General features: G+C 38.9%; 1 protein-coding gene and 1 long non-coding RNA gene across 3 annotated transcripts in view; one reads left to right on the forward strand and one right to left on the reverse strand.

The window, feature by feature from the left end:
* The window catches only part of LOC149690623 (uncharacterized), a 60,376-nt gene extending 45,009 nt beyond the window's left edge, over positions 1-15,367 (forward strand). Inside the window, exon 4 of the long non-coding RNA XR_016383773.1 lies at positions 15,260-15,367. This is a non-coding gene — a long non-coding RNA (uncharacterized LOC149690623). The remainder of the gene's footprint in view (positions 1-15,259) is intronic.
* The window catches only part of exd (PBX homeobox extradenticle), a 216,829-nt gene that overhangs the window by 118,779 nt on the left and 75,393 nt on the right, over positions 1-22,657 (reverse strand). The gene's annotated exons all lie outside the window — the stretch shown is intronic.

The raw sequence follows: 22,657 nt of genomic DNA on the forward strand, positions 1-22,657 counted from the left end.
CACTCGAGGTGTTTTGTCTTAGAATGGGGTGTAATTTCCCTTTGCCCCAAATAGAGAAACAACCATTTCAAGATTGAAATGTTCTATATCATAGATTCCTTACCCGAAGGCTATTGGGGTTGGTTGGTTGGTTGGGGTAAACTTGGTTGTTGGCTTTTGTCGCCGTAACCCAAAATGGGGTCCCTCGTGTCAAATTGGGACTTAAAACGAACCCAACTTTGGATAAGAGTGCATGACATCAATGTTTTTGCCCAGTCTTGTCGTTCGTTATTTGGGGCCATAAAATCTGGGAGAATTATAAGTTCTTTTTGGACACTACATTGTCCATCCCTCTATTACGGTTTATTTTTATATACAATATTTTATACTTAATTATGTAATTCTTAAATTAACCCGAAACTTAAAAGATGTTGGCAGTGTGAACATGACCCCATCCAATATCTTTCTTTACTCTTTACGTATAGTGAGGGATAAACACACAGCCTATCTAGCTTTATCGCAATGAAAGTATTCCCGAATAGAGCCCCATGCAAGAGAGAGAGGAAAAAAAGGGAAAACAACCTCTCAAAAATATTTTTTTCATCCTATCTCTATCGACATCAAAATCTAGGGTATAATAGACCAATTCAATCCGACAGGAAAGGAGAAGAGAAAGCGGATTCTCTTGTTAATTAAGGTCTATTGGTACTTCAGAAATCCCCGGGCTTATATTCAGCCTCTTAGCATCCCTTCTCTACTCATCCTCATCTTCTCTCGCTCGCTCTCTCTTTTAATGATTCATATTCAAGCCGAATAGAGTGAGAGTGAAACTTCGTTAAATCGAGATGGGAGAGCTTTGCCGAGTGGCTTGCCGCGCTTTACTTTCCAGTAGACGCGAGCTATCCTTTCGACGTAATAACAATAACATAACAAGGACGAAATTCGAACTTGCTAACTCTCTACTCTCTCTCTGCAAAGGGTTAGGGTTACTTGGAAATTTTACTAGATTGGATGGTTGAATTTATTCTTCATTTTTTAATAACTATATATCAGGGTTAGATTTAATTTTAGAAGTAGGAATGGAGAACGGTTAGTATTTACTTCAGTCCAAGTAATAGCCCAGTATAGAGCCCATCCCTCCAATACGTAACGAAAAGTTTAAGTTATCTTATTGGCTCACTTAAACTACGTTTTGATGACGTTGCTGACGGGGACGGCGAAAAATACGTAATTCCGTTTTACCTCTGTCGCTATGACCCGCCTCTTCTTTCATACCTCCCCCCCCCCGTCCCGTGGAAGGGGGTCCGAGACTTTGACGCTCGCCCACATTACTCTGTTCTCCATTCCTACTTCTAAAATTAAATCTATCTCTGATGCGATTTATAACTTAATTTAAAGAAACTGCCAATATTTGATTATTTTTGCGATACTGTGCACCATTTTCCGTTTAACAAATTTGTAAACTTTAACTAACCTGGGGAGGGGGATCTTTAAAATAAGGTCGCAACCGTTTCATCTACAATCTAGTTTCGCTTTCATATTGTAAAAGAGCCGGAAAGCGCTAGGCTGGCTATCCTTAGGATAACGGGGGTATTTAAAATTATCAGATGCGTATGATAGGGGAGGCTCATTTTCCGCTTTCTAAGGCAATTTGAGAGTAAATTTTATATCGGATACTGGGGCTACACAACACTAGCACACACACACACACTCTTAAGCCACGCGTCGCTTCCCTATTACTCGCTCTATTGGGGAGGCTTTGATTTATTCAATTTTAATATGACAAAGTCCTTTAGTACGTACGCCCACCTCTCCCTGCGTTTCCCTGAATCTCGCTAGCTCGTCTCGCCATATTTAAATATAATTTCGCGCGTACAACGGACCGAAAATTGCGCGCCCCAAAGAGTGCAAAAGGCAAGAGAGAGAGAGCGGGAAATGAAACATACACCCCCTTCCCTCGTACAACTTCTCAAAAATGAACAAGATTTCGTACCAGTAACCCCCCTGACTAATACGAATTTATCATAGTTTATTATGAATATTGAAACGGTAAGCAGAGAAACCGCGGAAGTATCTTGAACACTTGAGGCAATTCTGACCCGGCTTCGAAAAAAGAATTTTTTGCAAACTGGTCCCCCAAACTTTGGAGCCAATGTTGACTTGAATAATTAAATCTAGTCCAAAGGACCAGTTAGTTCCCCTTACCCTACGTATTTAAGTTTGAATTTTTAAAGTACTCCTTGGGACCAGTGAGTTTGAATTAAAAATGTGGTCCAACGAATTAATAAACTGGTTTTGAACTTAGATTTCGACGCCTGATTCTGGGTCTACAATATTCATTGAAGGATGAGAATCAATTCAAGCTATAGTGAAGCCTTGGCCTTAAGGCTTTGGCTTATGTAAAGATTCCGTGTTAAACAACCAACCTTACTAAGGAGCTAGCTAGAAAACTAAAAGGCGAGAGTTTTCAGATCCCGGGGAAGAGGCTGCTTGGAGACTTTAATGTTTATTTAATTTACGACTAGGGTTATTATAAAATCTCGTCTTTTATATTATTAAATTCAATAAGAGAGTTAGTCAGCGCGCGAAGATGGGGTTGCGAGGCCCCCCTAACCTTACCCCTACCCCCCAATCTCTTTCGCATCCTTCATTTATTAAAGACAAAATAATTAATAATAAGTGTTTCATCGAAGGTGCATAGGACGGAAAATTATTATCCATTCTGATTTAATTTTAGTTTTAAAATTTAGAATTAATCAGTAGGTACTTTCTAAATAAGCAGTATTGAAATTAGGACAGGCCTGATTTAATTTATAAGATTTACAAAGAACAATATTATCAAATTGAAGAATGTTTTCCTTCACTTGTAAACATAGCAATCCCTTATTTTATGTATTACATGATGATGTGGGTGAAATGTTATTCGATTCTATTTTTGAAAACCCACGGTGTTTGTTCGAATCTTGGCTCTTATAGCATGAAAATGTTCAAATGAATCTAAAGTTTCTTGTTAGCGTCAAACTCACCGTGTCGGTTCTTTGGGGGGGAGACAAACTTAACAACACAAAGAAAACCGTTTATAAATCCTCCATGAGACGGACGGGACAAAAAATGCCTTGCAGTAAAAAAAACTAACTCTGGCATGGGTAGACCTTAGTCGTCACGTCACATAAGAGAAGGGACACACATCGACAAGTGCCAAATGCGAGTGATTAATTACTCTACCGTGGGCGGGGGTGAAAAGAAACGGAAAATTTGGGGCATATCCTAGATATTTTTTTTTGGTACGAAGGGAAAAAATGCTGAAATAGACATTGAAGGAGCTAGACCCAATAGACCTAAAAATAAAATAAACAAGCTGGCCATATATATACGCCCGTTAAGGGGCAAATTGAAAATGAGGCAAGCGCCATCTAGTGAACAGAAATACAAACTCAAAGGTGACATTTTTTCATTGGCTGAAAACATTCTGACACTAAAATTCTGCCTCTGCGCATTTCTAAGCGAACCAATAAGATCACCCCTCATTCGTGAAAGCCCGGTTTAGAAACTCGTATGGCCTTGTAAATTTTGAATGAATTTATTTTTAGGTGTATAGAATAGGACTCTGAGAAATGCAACGGGGTTAGGCCTAGTTACGGGTGTACCTAGGGAAGTGTGAGAGGTATCAAGAATACAAACTACCAATTGGAATCATTGTTTAGTCATATATCCCATGAAAGTTTCATCGGTTGGTAGTTGGTACCACATCGCGAGGTCCTTGCGCGCAAGGCTAAACGTGCAGCGGGATAAAATGAGTCATACGTCATACATAATGTTAGTCTATAACTCCTCCCACAAAATCCGCCTAGCTGCACAAGGATTCCTAGTGGCTGTATGCATTCCTGTTATATATATATAAAAGCATTTAAAAAATCCTGGGGATCCAAGTATAGTTTTCTCTCTCCCGTCGTCTCAGCATTTATTGCATCTCTACACCGGTCTATTCGTCACCACCTTTGTAATGCGCTGAAGCTTGGGGGTACTTGCGAAATATGGTAAATTGTTTAGTCTTTATTGAATTAAATGTACGAACGCGAATAAGTGTACGTGTTGAGTTAGTTAATGTTTAGGAGGGCAGGGAAGTTTACTACAATTTTTGTGTTGGTTAGCTTCGATGGTATTCACGGGGTGTTTACGAATACACCATGAAGGGTATGGAAGGAATTTATCCTTTGGTGTGTGTGAGAGGGTGTCTGGTACCCTTACTCTCTCTCTCTCTTTTTCCTGGTATGGTTTGGGTGGTTCAGGGTTTTTTTTTAGATTATATTGAAAGGCTGCGTATACGAATTCAGCCGAAAATAAAAGTGGGCTAGGGCAGTTTCCCAATCTCTCTCTATATGCCGGCCGCCACCCTCCTCTATACTCTACTGGACAGTTTGAAGGAGATTTTTTGCCAAGTAAGCAAGATGCTATAGGCCGGACGCTGTCCTCAGCGGTCTTTTCTGCAGAGGAGTTGCAAACCTCCGGGTCCGCTTCGCGATCTTTTGAACCTTTGAACTCAGCATTATTATCACGAGGAAAAGAAAAACCGTTTCGTTTTTCCCCCCTACTACCATTGCGAAGAAAACTAACTGTATAACCTTCCCGGATTTTATGTTAGTTTTTTTAGACCTTTTTCTCACTAAAAGATTGGATTTTGGCCTATTTTTCGACTATAGATACTGTGCTGACAAGTGTTGCCAGTCATTTGCGACGTGTGCAATTCTCCACCGCTATCTACAACAGACAGATTGGAAAGCTTGTAGAATTCTGTTCGATTCAGTTATAATTCAGTTCCAAAACTGCATGCAGAAGATACTCTAACAACAAATTTCTGGCAACCCTGTTAAGGTAGGAAATTTCTCTAGACCCTTTAGTGCATGATTGGTTTTTTTGAAGAGTTTAAGTAGGGCAAACAAAATGAAATTCGGTCAAAATAAGGATATGTTTAAATATTTATATTTTCTTGAGAAAATTTGCGAAGATATGAATTCAATAACAAGATATTCATTGCGCCTGTCAAAGTGTTCCACACTACATACACCGAAGCCTTACAGTTAAGCTAAACCCCTAAATATTCCAGGGGCACTGCACTCGGAATTTTACACATTTTTTTTTTCTTTTTTCACGAGCTGCAAAACCGAAAAATTTTGAAAATTAAGAATCTGAAACTTATTTTAGGTTAGGAAAAAAATTTGCCTAAACCTCCGAAGACCATAAATTAAACCTCTTTCATAATTACCCTTAAGATATAAATAAAAGAGTCGTTAAAGACTAAGGGTTGGAGAGGAGAGGAGAGACGGGTTTTTAAAAGAAAACTTTGGGAAGAAAAAAAAAACCAGAATTTTGGTAGGGAAGGTTTTAAATAGCGTTTTACAGAGCATTAATATTTTTCTACTCAACATAATTTGATTCTTGTCTGACCCCTGTTTTTGATGGAAAACTTTCGACCCGAACTCGGCTTATAAACTCTGTTTTAAAAACATCGACGCTAATACCCCCCCCATCCACCCATACCCCCGTTTCATCTATATACAATCCCTTGTTGAGTACCAGATGAGATAGTTGAGGAAATAATTTACACACAATCTCCCCAAAGAATAATGAATGTAAAGTAATATTTGATAGGGTAACCATGTCGTCTACAATATTGCTTGCCCAAAAAGCCCAAGCCCACCGGAATTAGGGGGGACTTTTTGCAGTAAAAGTCTTAAGCCTTGCTTGGATATCGGAGATTTTTTCGTTGCCGAGGGAGGGGGATCTCAGAGCTAATATTTCTTCGTTGATGAGATGAACAGCTGTTCGGGAGCATGTGCCCAACCAAACCCTCCACTCACTCCTCTTCCCGCCATTTTTCTGGATAGCGGGAAAAGGGGGCGGTCGCCCCAGCGAACGTTTTTAATGTCCCATCATGGACGATCTACACGAAATTATTAAGAAAAACCCGTCATCAAAATCGATGAAGCGTCGTCGTAAGAGCGTTCTGTAGCTCTGATGTCCTGCACCGGAACGGCGGCCCGGGAACCCACGCATAGGCACACAATTTCTTTCCTTATCTTCATGCCTTTTTACAAGCCAATGATGAGACTAAAATGTTTATTCAATTGCTCTTATTATAATTAGAGTTCTAATGTTTCCCCCTTTTTTTATCAGTTTCGAAACTGAGTTGAAAGTAACTCTCTTTACTCGCAAAACCCAATTTTCCAAACTGGGGAAATTTTTTAAAAAACATTAAAATTTTCCCATCCTAAAAAAAAATATTACTTAAAAACGCGTACATTACTTTGCTCTTAGCAAAATAAAAAACCTTTATTCCATCCACACCACACCACACTACATCTTTCCCCGGTAACGGTATGATGACCCGATACGCGTATGTCTATAAACCATTTTCAAAATAATCCCAAAAAATTTCTAAATAAAACGACTCTAAAAGCGTGGGACACGGAAGACTGTGTGTGTGTGGCGTGAAGGATGCTAGGCCTAGCCCCAAAAAAATACTGTTTTTTTTTTCCAATAATTAAGATCGGAATCTCCTCCAAGTGCTAGTAGCTAGCGCAGAAAGAAAAGCGAGTGAGAGAGAGAGAAGAGAGAGAAAAAATAAAAATCCCTCCGTATTGAAAGTATCTCGCATTGCTTCATTAACGTTAGCTGGGGGGGGAGGATGAGGATGGAAAAATGGGAAGCCCAAGAGCAGCCGAAAGAGAGAAGATGGGGAGAGAGAGAGAGTGGAAAAAATTCATCCTTAGATCCTAGATGCTATTTTTTGCTCCACCATCCCCCCTCTCTTTCCTCTTCCATCCCAGCTTCCGAGGACTCAATGAATACTCAAAAATGTTTTTTCACTCCTCTCCTTCATCCTCACATCCCAGCCTCTTCCAAAAAGATCCAAGATCCCCCTACGCTTTTTAGAAAATAAAAAAGAGCTCTTTTAGCGTCTTAGGGTGCGTGAATAGAAGCTGGGGAGCAATGCGGGGGATGATGCTAGGAGGGTATAGAAAAGAGAGGCTCTGGATGGCTCACCATCCTCTTTAATGGCATATTGATTACTGAACAGTTAACTGCTCGCAGCTGCTGGAATCCGCTTATAAACAGCCAATGCCTATTCCATCGCAGCCTCCCAAAAAAAAAAAAACTATATCCTCATGAAAGTTAAGGAGAATGTGGGCATGCGGCCGACTAGACTAAGAAAATTTTTTTCTCCTCCTCAGCTCTACCCGCCCGCCTCTTGGGGGTAGGCTAGATCTATCCCAACCAACTCAGGAATTTATTTTATTTTAACTTGAATTTTAAATCGATCATTAATTAAATAGAGATTTATTCTTTTTATGGCGGCGAGAAACAATTAGATTAAGTTGTAATTGAGGAGATGAGCTGTTTTTGAATGTTGAAATGAATTCGTAACTCTGGGTTCAACACTAGTTGGGAGCCTTTCTAGCAGACGATTTGTCAATATGGTTGCTAACTCCATTCAATATTCTTTTATGAAATTAATAAATTCTTATTGCAACTTTGCATCTTGCTATATAGGCTAGCTATCCAGGGTTAGGAGAAATTTTCTTTTCCACCTTCTCGATGTCTCTCTCTCTCTCACTGTTTCTATGGATTTGGTATTACCCTTAAAAAGACAACGGTGGTGCGTAGTTTGGGTTGTATAGTGAAAAGGTTTTAATGTAATTTTTAAGGGAGTGTTAAGATAGGCTGGATTGTTAGAGGTTGTTTTTTTCTTTTTGTCCTCCTTCCATTCTTTCTTTTCGCCATTTGGCTATAATGAAGTTTTAAGGTGTTATTTTCTTTTTGTGTTAATGGTTTAAAGATAGAAAAATAAACGTAGGTTCATGAGAAAGCGGTTTTTAAACGGATTTAGAGCTAAGAGGAGAGGGGTGAAATGGAGTAGGGTAGCCTCTGTTACTGCATCGATGGTATTAGCTCCCAGCATCCTCGGGGTTTTGGTATTGTCGTATGGTACCGAAAACGTCAACAATGCCCCTTGTGTCTTAAAAATTGAAGCTAATTCACGAAAACTAGGTTATATTTTTAAATGGCGCTGCATGGCAGCACTTAACAATCCCCTACACCAAAGGTAGGGGCGTTCGCGAGGTACTCTGGGAGATTTTCATTGCCGCACATGGCCCAACCACATTTCTACTCCATATCACTCGTATCTCTCCTCAAAATTTAGAGGGTGGATTACTTAGTGTTTTAACTGTTAATCAAACAGTGCAAATAAACTAAATTAACAAGATATATTTGGGAAAACTTTTAAATTATTTATGCCCCTTTTGTGTGTTAAAAATTCATAGACTATATATAAACAATAAGTCTTAAATAAAACCTCTATATTATCCGCCCAAAAAACGACACCTATGGTGTATTTGTATCAATTGCTTTTTCGTTCGTTCGACATTATGCAAAATTAGTCAGGAAAAAAAATGAAGCGGGAACAACCCGTAAAAAAAAAAAAAAAAAAAAAAAAAAACCTTCCAAAACTTTTAAACTAAGTTACTCCCTATATTGGCAACCTTTTTTTACCTAATTTTGTTTTTAGAACTGAAAGAATATAAGCTTAGGTACGTCACTCCCACGGATTTTTTTTTTTTTTTGATTTTTTAACGGGAAAGGAAAAATACAGAGATATTATGTAAATTTAAGTTTTTGAGTGACGGCGAACTTCGAAAGACGCGCCGTGGCAAAGGGGTCAAAAACTCAAAATCATTAGTTTCCCACCATCAGGTCGGCCCTGTCTTTTTATTCAGTTACGTAATATGAAAGGCAAAACATTTGTCTATCATTGTTTTGGTTTTTTGGACATTAATGTGCATACAACTGTCGTCGTGGTTTACCTATTCATCAGATCTTTGAAAGGGAGCTACAAGATTTTCGACTCTGGGAATTGACTAGCAAAGATGTCTGGTACCACTATTAGTCACAGAGGTGACATTGTTCTTTCCCTTATTACAATTGCGACTTGTCACACACTTTGCATAGAGTAACTTCCTTGGGTGTTAAGAGTGTAACAAGGTATTTCCTCTTCCGCTCTGTTTGAATCCCTTTTAGAAGTAAAATTAATGAAACTAGGGTTGTATACGAAATTTTTCTTTTTCTCTACATTTATAGTAGGCGGGAAACTGTAACCATTTTCGCCCCTATGCATCCGCCTACTCCTACATACATGCATGCACCCAACCAACCTCTTTTTTCCCTTCAAGGGGTACTGTATTATCAATTGGAACTGGCTGGGTTCTTCTTTATATGCAAAAAAGGGTGGCAAACAATCTACTTCCCTTTTGCCTGCCCAGGACTCTTTTTTTTTTCATACTATTTTTTTTTCACGCGCCCATCCTATCCTATGGGGGTCTTCTTCCCTACGTGGTATATATATATGCATAGGGAAAATCGAAAAAGACCAATTAAGCTATAGGTTTAGAATTTAGAATATTTTAGTATTCTCCCTCCTTCACTAAACTATACTACCGGTGCATCCCTCTCCAAAAGGAAGTGGTTTATCCCAGAGTATGAGATACCGGAAGTAAAATCATTCACGCAATTGTTTTTTATTCCAATATTTGAGTCAAATAACTTGACTCATCCTTAAGAAAATTAAGGATAAAAGAAAAACAACTTAAGTGGCGGTAAATTATTAAAACCGAATTAGGATTTTTTTTTTGCTGAAATAATCTTAATTAAACTACCACGTACCATACATACTGTATGTGTACTTTAGTTTTAGGTCCCTAGCGTTGGCGGGGCTAACGAGATTAAAGCGATAAAAATGGGGTAAAGTTCCCCAATCAATAAATAATCTCATAGAAAGATCCTTTTCCTAAAGAGAGAGAGAGAGGAAAAAAATTAGAGAAGGTAGAATGAGAGAGAGAGGACGGAGAGACTCCCTAACTACAGGATGAAGGCAAGCTAACAATCCTTTAGATTTGATTTCTGAACTGCCTGCCGCCTTTAACACAATTGAAGCGAGGCAGGCAACCAATGAATTTTCTTGGTGAAAACCTCGTGACCTCTTAAGCTTCCCACTGTACCTTTCGCGTTCGTCGTCTCCTGGCATCACCATCCTCTCTGCATCTTCATCCTCATCCCTAGCTAGCCTAGCATCCTTACTCGGAGGAGCGAGAGAAATCCGAGACGGAAGAGCTAACAAGGTTAATTAAATTAATGGATTTTTAAACACCGCTAATAAAAATTGATGCCTCCCTAGCGACACGGGCTTGCACTATTGATTAGCGTCAATGGTAAATTCAGTCCTTCACAAACCCCCCCTCTCCACCTTCTTCCTAAGAGCTAAAATCACTGAGCTTACATTAGACCTAACGGTTGGTTTTGTTTCCTATGCCGAATAAAACTTTCTAAAAGGCTAAATAAACTTAGTTCTTAGTTTTGGCTTCGGTATGTTAGGCTTTAGCAACGGTATTTGCTAGGCCTTGGCGTGTGTGTGTGATTCGATTATGGATATGCTGTTTGTGTTACTCATTTAGTGGGCGCTATAGTTAGTATAGAAAGGGTTAAGTTTGTGCTGATTACCGCACCCGAGTTAGGTTGGAGGTTTTGGTATTTCTCGCCCCCCCCCTTGCACTTTCTCTATTTGATTATATTTAAGCAACCCCCTTTATTTGAACAGTGATACAAACATTACTGCGCGAAAAATATTGCCAAATATAGTTTTGAATGCGAAATTTATGGAATTTGGTGGTAAATTGCACAAGGAGAGAGCGGTTGATGTGATTGATCTGTTATTAGATATAGTTTCCCAGCATTAATTATTAAGTTTTTCATTTATTCTGGTGTAATCCATTTTTTCTAGCATAAAATTATGCTTTACTTGACCTCTGTAGAGGTCACAAAGGACCTAACACGCATTAATTAATTTTGTTACTCAGAACTATGCCTATAGTTTAGTTAGCTCATCTGTGTATGCTATAATAATATTGTAAAAATCATTTCTGAACCAGCATTTTTTTTACATAAGAAACAGTATTATAATAAAACTCATGATAACAAGTTAACTAAGAGGTTACGGTTCCAAACCTTCTAAAGCTATTATTATTATTATTTTGAAAACGAGCTCTCCCTTAAAAGCTTTCTTCTGAGTAATGTTTACATTATTAAGAATCTCTCAAAAACTCCCTGGTATTTTTTTTAACAGCTACTACTAGAGAGAGAAAAGGAAAAAAGGTATTAGAAACAGCTAGTTCCTAACTTCCTATTCGTGCTTCACACGGTATATAGCCAGGTTTTACGGCGCTGCCAACGTGTTAGGTAAACTCATTAATTCCACCCCTATCTGTTTTTCTTCTTTACTATACATACCCCCCCCCCCTCCGAATAGAAATCGATAATCGGTCGATAAAATGTTTTTTTTTTTACTCTCCCTCTTTCTCTCTTAACTTTTTTTTAACCAACACGTAAAAGAAAATGGGTTCTTTAAGAGTATAATAATGTCCCTGAAAGATGTTCAATATTTACTCCTTTTTAAATATTGAAAAGTTATTAAGGGTTTAATTTAATGTACTTCTCTTTATGAGCTTCTGCCAATGCATTCGATTTGAGTTGTTTTACTACAATACTTTCAAGGGGCGTTTATTATTATATTTTTTTTTTCAGTAATTCGCGCGGGTATCTTTAGGGGGTGTTCTTTTTTATCGGGTACTCACGCCATGGAATTACCTGAGTATTATCTAAACATTTTTTTTCTACTCTCTACCATATTTATATTGTATTGGCAAATATTAATATCGTGGGTAAACATTTAAACACGCTATAATCCAAATTAGGATAGGGTTTAATTTAAGCTATAGTTTAGCGGCGAAAATAAAACGAATATAAAAAAAAATATAAGTTTGTGTCAATATTGATAACAGTTAAGATGTACCGAATCGATTAATTAATAAAAGTTTCTTTTTCACTCTCTCCGATACGGTTAAGCCGTTTAATTAGTTTAATCAGGCTGTAAATTTGAGGGTCAATAGCGAGTTTTATGACCTTAATCTAACCCCTTAAAGGGTTTAATCTTTTAAGTGCCAGGTAATTTAATAAATCTAATATTTATTTAATTGTACTATAAATCGATTTAAAAAGGTTGGAATTTTTAAATTTATTTTAAGGAAACCTTTTAGGTCATGGTACCCCCTGTCTGTTCTTAAGGGAAAACCCACCTTTCAGGCTGTCAAAGTTTTTTTTTATTTATTTATTTGAATCTTTCCTCACACACCGAAGAGAGGAAGTAAGTCTAAAACTTGGGGAAGTGTTTGTAAACTTTGGGCAAACGTAACCGTCAAGTAAGACGGAGTGAATTTTTTTACCTTGGGTGAAATTGGGTGTAGATTCTTTAGGCCTATTGCCAAACTGTAAAAGAAAGAAGCCCTATATGTAGAGCTCTCGGAATACTTCAAAAAAAAAGTCGTGTAACAGTACGGTACGCCTTTGACAGCGTCAAGACGAATGACTTAAGAGAACCCCCCTTTTTTACCCCCCAAAACGAAACCTTTCTGTGATGTGCTTTCATTTGACTTAGGTTAAAGAAGGTTCTGAAAATTAATCGGTGAAAATCATTGATTTTTTTTAATAAAAAAGATTAACGTTATTGTTATTATCAAAACAGCAATTAATTTAATTCGTGGTTTTGGTTTTATCAAAACATAAAGTCCAATAAATTTGATTTAAGTGACGTTTACATTTGATAAAAGTTTAAATTTGAAATATGTAATGTTTTTCTGACTTTTTGGCGGTCCTTCTTGTATCACGGTGGTCCTTTTCTTATTTGGTTGTTTTCAAAAGTTCATACTATTTAGTGATAAGGTCTTCTTCACTCTAGTTAAATTTTAGATATGTCGCATATATACTATGATCTCGAAGAAAACACTTCAAATTATCTATTTCTAACCGAAAATTGGTCCAATTTCCAAGGGGTGCCTTTAAGTCTGGTAGCTTTGTGAATACGTCCAACTTCAACTCGCGAATAAAACCAAATTCTCCAATACAACAATATTTTACCCCCATCCCCCTTTATCCTTCATTCACCAACAACAATCGTACACCGAAAGTCACTCAAATCAAACCAGAACCAGACGTCAGTCCAGACGACACAAAAAAAAATAACTCCACCCTTCCTTTCCCCGACGAGACCAATCCTTCAAATCAAATATAAATTTAAAGATGTTATATCATTTTCCAGTCAGCCATTCACTGGTGGTGGTGGTGTTGGTGTTGAAAAGCCAGCGATACAATTGTCAATTGCTTTTCTCTCTCTCTGTGTATGTGTGAAAACCTTCTTGACGTGTTTAGACTATCACGTAGACCTTTTTTTTCTGGCCCCTTTTCTTCAGTTTGAGAATGGGAGATTTTTGGGGGCATGAGAAAACTAGAAGCCCATGGACATCACTATGGAAGGGATCAGTTGTATGTATGTCCTCCTTTGGTGGCGTCGGTTGAGAGATCGATGGCGTTTTCTTGTCCGTCTATCTCTCTTTTGGAGAAGTGGACCATCGGCTATAGTCCATCTTTCGTCCTTAATTCATCCGAAACCAATACATCTCTCTCTCTCTCTCTCTCTTCCTCATTCCCTTCTTTGGTTCCCTCCCCCCTCGCGACCATGCCCAGAAGGAAGGAGGATTGAGGATGACCCCTTCTCGTCGTCCAAGGGTTGGACGGACGGATGGGGGTTCGTAGGGTGAACAGGAAAAGAAAACGTTAGTTCTGGCTATGGTCGTTCGTCGATAAAAACTAGGATATAGGGGTAGGAAACAAGATGGAACGCTCTGTCAATGACCATAATGTTTGAAAGTACTTCCTTTTGGGTTGATTATCTTTTCCAGAATGGGTTAATTGCAGTTTTAATCATGTTGGTACCCTTCATCAGTACAAAATAACTGTAGCTACCAGTACTTCCAGGTTCTTCAGTGTCTCAGACCCAAGTACTTTGGTCCCAGTGTTTCTGCATGCGCCTTCACCTTAGGCACTACTTCAACAATATTATCAATGAATACTATTTTCACCGTAAAATTAAGTCTTGGGGTGTTTACTACCGAAGAAAAAGGGGTCCATCGTCCTCTTCTTCTTGCCCGAAAAAGGAGGTTAGGTTAGAGCGAGAAACCTATACTCAAAGGAAAACTTAGGTTAGGGTTGCCTATGGGTTGGTTGGATGTTGTACTCGGCGGCTAGTAGACGAACGACTTTCTTATTTTTTCCCCCGTCTTCTCACTAAGGGAAATGTCGAAAGGGAGGTTACGGGGCCAGCAGGGAAAGGGCCGGTACGGAACGTCCAGAGAATTTCGTGACGGATGTTCCCTGGAGGCTGTGACACGACCGTGTCGCTCGGGTTCGTTGAGGACAACCCCTCTTTCCCTACGCCAAGCGATATTTTCATTTTCCCTCGGCGCTAAAATTTAGGTGTTGTCTCCCTCAACGTCTCTCATATCCGAAGAAAACATCCCCAATGCAACGTCTCTTTAAATTGGCATCGTTAAGAAAGCCCAGATTGGCCATCTTAAAGGTGGACTCTTGTTTTCACCATATCTTGACGCGTCTAATAGAAGCCCAGCTGTGATGCGTCTATCTTGGGAGTCGCGGCCCCAACTTCTCTCTCTCGCTCGGTCCCGTCTTGCTTCGTCGCCTTGTCGTGCCAACCATACCATGAGACCTTCCTGAGCTGGGGAACCCAGATATTCGTGGTGCGGAGGAGAGATTTGACCTTTAGAGGTGACCTTTCTTGGGTGCTTGCTCGCATCCACCCTCCGTTTCTCCCCATCTCTCTCGAATTCAGTCTGGTTTAGAGGAAAGATGAGCATGATGAACAACTTTTTCGGATTGTTGTTGGTCCAAGATGACTAGTTGAATAAAGTCGGGTGTACAGTGGGGTTTAGCACGTTTACGTTTGCCACACTTTTGTCAAATTCTTCTTGAGATGGTGGACGAATACGTATTTAGAATGATGGTAACTTACTCCTCTAGAGATGCTTGCGTGTTGCAAACCAGAGGGGACATGGATGGTAAAGTTCAGTATGGGGGGAATTTGGCTTGTTATTTTAACCATATCTTCTTCGGTTGACAACGAAAATATCTTCCACGGGGTTTCTTTCCCGATTCTATTTGGTTTGGGTATGTTTTCCTCATTAACTATTTCAGGGTTTTGTTTACTTTACAATATTGACCCTCTCAGAAATCGATAAATATTGTTCATACAGTTGTAAATAACTAAATTGCTTCCATGAAGTTTTGGTCGTTAACTAGTTCTGTATTGTTTACTTACTAGGTTGAATTTCAAGTAAAGGACTTGTGTTGAAACCCCAAAATCTTTGTTGGTAGTACAATGACGTTACGTGATGTCACAAGCCATATCCAGAGCTCAAATGGGTAAGTCCCAAAAATCTCTTTTACTTCCGTAATTATTTTTAATAATCCGACTGCAAGAAGATTTAACTTACGGAATGTATTTCCGCGTTGAGATATGACTGGGAAGATCTTTAACTTTCCACCACATAAGACTTCTTATTTATGCACACATTTTTTTTTCCTTTTGGGCGCGAGATGACGCGATTTCGGGGGCATCAGGGTTAGAGGAGTCGAACCTCGTGTTGGCGTCTTAAAACCCAAACAAAGTCTACGTAGATTGGGGTTGACAAGGCCGGGGAGAAATGTATACGCTTTTGGCATGTCTAGCCTTCAACTTTCAACTACGTACACGCCACACTGTGTAGTCAAAGGAGGGCATCGGAGCTAACTAGCGTTTGATGTATGGAGCTAGGGAGAATCATTTTTTGACCGAAAAGCATTCCATCTTTCACTCTGCGACGGGTAGAGGAGAGGGTGGTGGGAGGGATCCCCTCTGTCCTGTCTGAACCGTCCGTCTCCCGCTCTCCTAAACGTTTAGAGATGATCCACTGTACTATTTTAAACAGATACTGCGAGCGTACGTACTACTAAAGCTTCCCAAACAAATCCACCCCCTATCTGACGGCGATAATCCGTAAAAAAAGAGATCATCACGTCAAATGGTTGTTGTTGGTATACGATATGAAACGATACTCGGGTGTGTTTAGTCTTGCCTATATCAATGCTTCGGTCATTGAGAGCGTGTCCACTTAATGGCCATCACTTATCCTATCCCCTATACACACTGTTTTTTAACCAATTTAGGATGTTGATATGGATTGACTTCGCGCATGGGTATTTATGTTAATGTTTTCAACGCCTACCGATTAGGGAATTGTTTCTTGTCAGTCGATCTATTTCGTTGTTGGGGGATTTAACCTACGTTCTATGACGTCAACAAGACGTGAACTCAAAAATCATCCGCCAGTAATCTTTATATCTGAGGGTTAAAATCTAGTTAAATCCCGAGATTGTCTTCACATTCTTGGCACTCATTAATAGCGGCGCCTAAAACCTTTAACCAACCAATCCCTCGTCTTTAATGAGCCGTTAAAATAAATGACTTAAGTTCTTCATTTTTGTCGAGGAGTCTTTGAAAGTAGTTTCTCCCGTCCGCTTTAAGGTTAATATTTTTTCTTCTTCGACCCCTTCCGGGTAGGTTTTTCCGTCTACCCTTTTCCCAAAAGAGAGAGCGAGCGAGAGAGAGAGAGAGAGAGCAACAACTGGTAATCAGTGGAGTATTTCCTATAGCTATAACGATAATATTAAGGTCCTTTCGCTCGTGGCCCCGTCAGGGTTCTGGGAAAGGGTTGGTTAAGGGTGGAAAAGAGGGCGCCTCTATCGCTAATGCTTTCTTAATTTCATTGCGTCCGACCGCAAGATAGCAGCCGTTCTTCATCAATGCCGCCCTAAACTCAATAACTTTTTCTCCTTTTTTCTCTCTCTCTCTCTTTCTCTCTCCTTTCTTTCTTCCTCTTTAAGCCTCGGTTTTCCCCTTGGTTGGGGGCTTCTCTTCCGGGCCCCTTTTTTTACGGGTCTTATACGGGCGCATTATGCCGCGCCCATAAAACAGAAAAGAGAGAGATATTATAAAAGAAGATAGCGGAGCTTATGAAGTTGATTACGCGAAGTAATATCCATCCTGACTTGACTATATCATGATCAAATCTCTCTTTAAACTGTGGCTGGCGAAGACTATTAATTACTTACTTCGTATGATAGACTTTTGGGTACGGTGTGCGCGTGGAAAGTATATCCTAAAGGGGTTGATATTGTTAACATCAAATTACTTGGCGCGTGTGGACCCACAATCTTTTTTATCTACATTGGGGCATGGGCTGAAAACGAGACTGTCTTTTCAAGTATCAGCTAAGGGCTAAATATATAAATATATATGGGACTTTAGGATAATTAATTTATAAAAGGGTTGTGGTTTATTATTATTATTATTATTCTGTTAAAATTGTATAGTTATGCAATATTTTAGTGAGTTCGAAACTAGCTAGGGCCAACACTGTGAATTTAATATGAATAGTAACAATTTTTCAGGGCATTTAAAATTGTTACAATTCATATTTTAGTGAACTTTCTATTGAATTTTCCCTTGTAAGGAAATAGAATTTAAAATATATTACACTCTTTGTAGTGTAATAATTGAATTAGCTTCTTCTATACGTTCTACTACTGCCTTTATAATATAAATCACGTTACGTAACACCCAAAATATCTCGCAAGCAACACCCCTTAAAACGCAATATCAAATTTCATCCTACTTATTTCATAACCACCACTATACAGGGTGTTTGTGAAAAGTCCATCAATAATGAAAGGGCGTATTTATTGGGCCATTTTGAGTCGAAAATGTTCTATGACATTTTGCCGTCCGAGCCACGGTTTTCGAGTTATGATTTGAATATTTTAGGGATGACCCCTTCATTAAATTAGCGCTGTCTTTCAATTTCTTAATTAAATTTAAGGGGTCATCCGTAAATTACTCCAATCATAACTTGAAAACAGTGGCCCGAACGGAAAAATGTCATAGAACATTTTCGACTCAAAATGGCCCAATAAATACGCCCTTTCATTATTGATGGACCTTTCACAAACACCCTGTATACTATCCCCAATCAATGACTTAAAAATTTTTATAACCATTAACTCGTGGACGAATTTCTTATAGAAACGAGAACACTCCAGTTTTTTTCATCCTATCCTACATACATACTCTAGTGTTACTGTAATTTTTCGTCACCGGTTTTTTCTTTTTATTTGAAAAATTGGGGTGCCAAAATATTCTCTTCATACTGATGAATAAAGTATTTTGAATTTCATATATAGTATAAGTACTATAGGAGAGAATAAAAAAGAAAGAAAATTCAACGCGTGGGCCCCAGCACCTTGCCTTACGTCATCGGTCAAGTTAACCAGTTAGTAGAGATGTATTTGAAAATATATAATATAAGGTGATGGTAATAACTTTCAGGATAGATTGACCATTCGAGTTAGAACTTGGAAAAGGGGACTCTCTTGAACCAATTCAATCTTTATAAGTCCCCAAAAAATTTTTTTCTTTCTATACTATATAGTCTAGGGGGTCTAAATTTCCATTTGAAAAGAGTCCACACGCTATGGACCGGGGTCCATCTAAAAGCCTAAGGCTCGCTAAGGTTTTCTATAAGGTTCTTTACAAGGAGAAGGAGCGAGAGAGAATTTCGGACTTTTTTTAAAAAAGGGAATGGAAATTAGACTTGTATAATACGAATGGTTCTCTTCTCTATTCTATGAAAGTCCCCTTCTTCTTCTCCTCCGGGTTCCTCTTGGTAATCACCTCCTTGGTGGTGCAGTCGCCTCCGCGCCTGGCGCAACTCTTTGGTAAAAAGGGAAGAAACTGACTGACTTGCTTCCATAAATCGGACATCGCCCCCTCTCTTTCGCTAGCACACTTCTTTTCAAACATTAACGTCGTGTATAAGAAATTCGGATAAGTTGTATAATAACGTCTTATCAATAGGCTATATGGTATGGTTGCGTCCAGTGTTGAAATCGAGTGCTTTAACTCCCCCATCCCATCCCATACATGGAGAGGTCCTCTCCCCCCTTCCTGGACTAACTAATGTCGCAACTTACGAAACGGAAGTGATAGCGTAACATGCTTAAAACATTAGGCATTCTTTAGATTATTTTACAATGATGTAGTTCGTACAAATCTGGAGAATCCGGAAATATCAGGGAAATAAATTGTACACTAAAATCACGAGGAATTTTATTATTTTTAGTAAAATCACGAGGAATTTTATTATTTTTAGTAAAATTCAGGGAATTCAGGAAAATTTTGTTTGGGTCTGAGTAAGTTTGCCATGGAAGGGGTTACTCCAACTCCAGTAGTTATTACTCCAAAAATACTAAGTCTCTTGGAGTTACTAGGTGGCCAGCCAGCACCTGGAAATATCAGAGAAGTATATGGGGAAATACCTGGCAATCGGTTTGAACTCTGACTTAGATTTAAGTACCTAAATTCAATTCACTAATTAGTAATATACTTAGCTTATGAAGAAGAAATATTCCTCCCCCAAAGTTTCTCCTTGAAAAGAAGATGTTCGCCCCCCCCCTCTCTATGATCAAGGAAATACTATGATGCAACTCTTTCTCCTCCTCAAAAGGATGCGTATAGCAGGCTGAGAAAGCTTTCTATATTAGTTCTTCTATTTCTTCTTTTTTCTGTCCCAATCCTTTTTGTCGGTATAAGGGGCAAACTCGGGCGGGGAAAAAAAAGGGATATATCGTATCCTCGAGATAGTAGCTTGTGTGTGTGTGTGTTTTGTGCCTATAGTCAGTCGAAAACGCCGACGCCTCGTAGTCGCGTGGAGCAAAACAGCTAGCCCAAAATGAAAGCGACGAAAATAAGAAGACGAAGAAAGAAGAAAAAAAAAACAATCTTTTAATCCGAGCGGCTACGGTGGCGCCACTATTTTCTTCACGAGACTTAATATCCATCCTACTACTTCTCCTCCTCCTCCTCCTCCTCCTCTTCTTCTTCTTCCCCATCTTTTCATCCTCATCCTACACGGTCATTTTGCGCGCCCCTACTCTACATTGCTTGCTTCGGAGCTGAGCTCCCTTTTTCTGGGATACCAGATGAATAGAGTGAAAAACTTATCGACCCCTTACAATGAAATTTCGACGAATTTTTGGTTAGAATTGCATAATTTCTCGGGTAAAGCCAACTGGGCCTAATATGATTTGGGGGGACTAATGTGAAATTTGGAAGAAACAGTGAGATCCAATGTTTAGGACTTAAAGGACTTTTTGGTTAGAACTTAGAATTGCATAATTTTTCGGGTAAAGCCAATTAGTATGATTTTGGGGAACTAATATGAAATGGGTAAGAAACACTGAGATCCAATGTTTAGGAACTTGGAGTGAAGAGAACCATGAAGTGAAAACTCGTTTATCTTTTGTTTATTTGAGGGCGTGTTTACTGTAGATCTCTTACAAAACGAGGTTTTCAAATAGAACGTTACAGATACAGCTAAAAGTTTATAATAATCAAAATAACTCAGTGTCTATCCACTGCGTCTCTTAGCTAATCACCTAACTTAAAATATAACACAGGTCACTAATCTTAAGTTGCGTACAAAACAACCGCGGCTCATTAGTTGAATGACGTCTAAAAGCATCTATAAATATACCAAAACAATATGCTCTGATTCTTATACATATAAAGTTCAACACATGGATAGGAGAAATGAATAGGAAAAAAATTAAGAGAGGACTATATCTAAAAAAGTTTCTCCTTCTTTCTTTCTTTCTCTCTTTCTTCTTGACCGCTTGTCCCCAATAGTAAATGATGCCCAAAAACAGAACACAGTGACTGAAAGGATGCTCCCATGGATGGGATGCTGGAAGAGGAGAGGAGAGAGAGAGAGAGGATGCGGAATAGATCCCGTCCTAAAATAAAAATCTTTTCTCGAAGCCTATTTCTCTTTTCGCTTTGGGTGTAAAAGGAGGTTTTTTTTCTTACTCTAAGAGAATAGAAAGGGAGGGGAATAGTAGCTTGTTGGGTGTTTATTTTCGGCCACCGCGCGATGCATTTCGGGAAAAGGGGACGGAGAAAAAGGATGCGGAGGAGCAGGAGGATGAGGATGAGGAGAAGGAAATTCGTCCCGTCCTTCGATGGATGGATGAAAAACGAATAGTTTTTTAGGTTGGTTTGAGGAGAGGAAAAATAAGAAAAGTTCTTTCTCAATCTGAACAACAACGATTCATCTTATACGGTAGAGATATCTATTTCTTTTTGGTTCTTATAACTCGGCCCCCCATTTTATTGTCTACTGGTTTTCTGGTTGGTTTTTGGAAAAACAAAATCTCAATGTTACTTGCGCGTAAATTTCAATGGTCTTTTTCAAGTAACCCCCAATAAGGTTTTGTTTTATGAAGCTTATGGTCTTCATATACGATGTTTTCTTTTTAATTTTCGTAAAATTTCCAACGGAAACTTCGAAATCCCTGTTGTGGTCGTTTCTCTATACTGAACTGAACTATACACGCGTTTTAGGCGCAATTTTGATCACGCGACATGGACATTATAATATTACGATCTATATTCCATCGTTCTCTCCCGCGCTCTCGCTCTCTGGTTGGTTGTCGGCGAGTTTTGCATTGCAAGCTGCTGTAGCAATCCCGGTTTGATTTACATTCGTAATGATTTACTAGATTAACACACACTACTATAAGACCTAACCACGCGCCAGACAGTCGGGATTAATTTGTAATGCCTAACAATATTGTCTAGTAGAAACTTGCAAGTGCCATCCATACCATACCAACCAGGCCAACAACACACTTGTTTGGGGCTTGGAAAGCTTTTGGCCTAATTAAGCGTTTGATTAATTAATGGCTTTGGCAAAACGATTTAATTGATTATATCTAAAAGTGGTATTGAATTAGCATTCAAAAATACTGTATCGTAATTATTTAAAATTTTGTTCAAAGTTGAGTCGTTCGTACAGTAATTGTTCAATGTTTGAAATTATCTATAAAATATATTACTTTTATGGCTATTTATGGCCCGATTTCGACCAAATTTGACTCATATGGAAGCCGAATTCACCCTCTATCCAATTACTTCACTAATTCTCACCTTATACAAACACTCGTCCTCTAAAACACCTTTTAAAACAAACCAATTAAATATAAACACGAGGAAAAAGGTATTATGAAAGACATCTTTTATGAAAGCTGTTATTACAGGTATGGTGGCGGTACGTACTTGCTAGTAGTTTGATCGTGCTAAAATAATTATTCCATTGTAAAGGCGGGAAAGGTTGCCAGGAGGGGAAAAAGGGGCTTTCTCACACACACACCGAAGTAATAAATGGATTTTTTGGACTCTAGTGACGCGTTCGTGGTAGCCAGCCTTTAGTCGGGGTTGGGTCCTGGACGCACGGAACCCGAGACCTCGCTACGTCCACCCTAAATTTGCGAATACCTTTTAATTAAGGGGAGAATGGGAATAGTAATTATGTTTAGGTATTCCCCCTGCCTTTGATAGTATTCATTGTACGCAAGTGGACGGAGTACAGCACCCTCGCGCGCGTGCAAGCGAGAACTTCCTCCCACGAAACCTCCCCCCTCCTTCCCTTTACACTCCGGGAAATATATATATTTTTTATATATATATATCTCAATGTCGCAACAGTTTCTATGAAGTCTGTTCACGTATTGAGTAGTAATTAAGCCAAAGGTTACGCCTATACATTGTACGTATCTTCGTATGCCC

The sequence above is a fragment of the Phalangium opilio genome, unplaced genomic scaffold, assembly GCF_054372755.1.
Source record: "Phalangium opilio isolate 3A_F unplaced genomic scaffold, DU_Popi_V2 ptg000031l_1, whole genome shotgun sequence".
NCBI classification, from domain to species: Eukaryota; Metazoa; Arthropoda; class Arachnida; order Opiliones; family Phalangiidae; genus Phalangium; species Phalangium opilio.